Source organism: Mandrillus leucophaeus, unplaced genomic scaffold (genome assembly GCF_000951045.1).
Source record: "Mandrillus leucophaeus isolate KB7577 unplaced genomic scaffold, Mleu.le_1.0 Scaffold1, whole genome shotgun sequence".
In the NCBI taxonomy this organism is placed as follows: Eukaryota; Metazoa; Chordata; class Mammalia; order Primates; family Cercopithecidae; genus Mandrillus; species Mandrillus leucophaeus.
Genome location: NW_012098097.1, coordinates 653,901 through 655,528, shown reverse-complemented (window position 1 = coordinate 655,528; position 1,628 = coordinate 653,901). Strand labels below are relative to the sequence as shown.

The 1,628-nt window shown below is 47.9% G+C and overlaps 1 protein-coding gene across 2 annotated transcripts in view; it reads right to left on the bottom strand.

The window, feature by feature from the left end:
• The window catches only part of ARSG (arylsulfatase G), a 146,610-nt gene that overhangs the window by 86,175 nt on the left and 58,807 nt on the right, over positions 1-1,628 (bottom strand). The gene's annotated exons all lie outside the window — the stretch shown is intronic.

Sequence of the window (1,628 nt, the reverse complement as noted above, 5' to 3'; positions counted from 1 at the left end):
AGAGAAACTGAGGTCTAAAGAGGCTAAATGATGTCAAGCAGAGTCCCCCCGCCAGTCAGTAGCCCCATTGCTGGCTTTCTCTGCGGTCTCACTTCAATCCCAGCCTCTGGGTATGGTGTGTAACTTGGCGTTTTCTGAAGTCAACACTCGGGACTTCATGTAATACCAGATCTGTCAATAGGACAGAATATATAAGATGGGCCAGGTGTGGTGGCTCATGCCTGTGATCCCAGCACTTTGGGGGACCGAGGCCAGCAGGTCATTTGAGGTCAGGAGTTCGAGACCAGCCTGGCCAACATGCTGAAGCCCTGTCTCTACTAAAAATACAAAAAGTAGCTGGGCATGGCAGTGCGCACCTGTAATCCCAGCTACTCAGGAAGCTGAGGCAGGAGAATCATTTGAACCCGGGAGGCGGAGGTTGCAGTGAACTGAGATCATCCCACTGTACTCTACCCTGGGTGACAGAGTGAGACTCGGTCTCAAAAAAAAAAAAGGAATACATAAGATGGATTGGGACAATTTGAATTTTAAGCCATATTTGCAGAATTTGGAGAAACTTCAGCAGTTGGAAAAAAAAATAAGAGTTAAACTAATAACATCTCCTGGGGGGAAAAAAAAAAAAACAAGCTCATGGCCAGGCGCGGTGGCTCAGGCCTGTAATCCCAGTACTTCAGGAGGCTGAGGCGGGTGGATTGCCTGAGGTCAGAAGTTCAGGACCAGGCCGGGCACAATGGCTCACACTTGTAATCCCAGCACTTTGGGAGGCTGAGGCGGGTGGATCACCTAAGGTCAGGAGCTCAAGACCAGCCTGGCCAACATGGTGAAACCCTATCTCTACTAAAAATACAAAAATTAGCCATGGTGGTGCACACCTGTAGTCCCAGCTACGCAGGAGGCTGAGGCAGAAGAATTGCTTGAACCCAGGAGGCGGAAGTTGCAGTGAGCTGAGATTGCGCCATTCCACTCCAGCCTGGGCATCAAGAGCAAAACTCTGTCTCCAAACAAAGCAACACAAGCTCAAGCTTTGATCTTACAGATGGAAATGAATCTGACCCATGGCTGCCCATCAATGTGGCCAAGTCATGGTCTGACTCCAGTCATGATCTCTGGCAAGTTACTTAAGCTCCCAGAGTTATCTCCTTATCTGTAGCACTGGATGGCCTGTGCCATCCTTATAGGGGTGCTGGTGGTCTAAAGGAGATAACAAATGGTTAGTGCATTGCACACAGCTTCAGTGTATTAGGAATTCCGAAAAAACTCAAGCTCTCAGTCCTGGTCACCAAAGAGAACCAAGAGAGAAGCTGAGAGCAATGGAGACAGAGGTGGTAATGAATGGAGTCCTCTCAGGCAAATACATCATCCTAATAGTGCTGGGACGGATTTGTGAAGAAATCAAAACTCCCCATCACTCTACATGCACACACACCCCATTATAGAAATATAGGAGATATGGTCAGACTGGGTAGATAATTGTTAAAAACCACAATTTTTGTTTTGTTTTATTTTTTTGACATAGGGTCTCACTCTGTCGCCCAGGCTGAAGTGCAGTGGCACAATCTCAGCTCACTACAGTCTCAAATTCCCATCTTAGCCTCCTGAGTAGCTGGGACTATAGGAGTGTGCTGCCA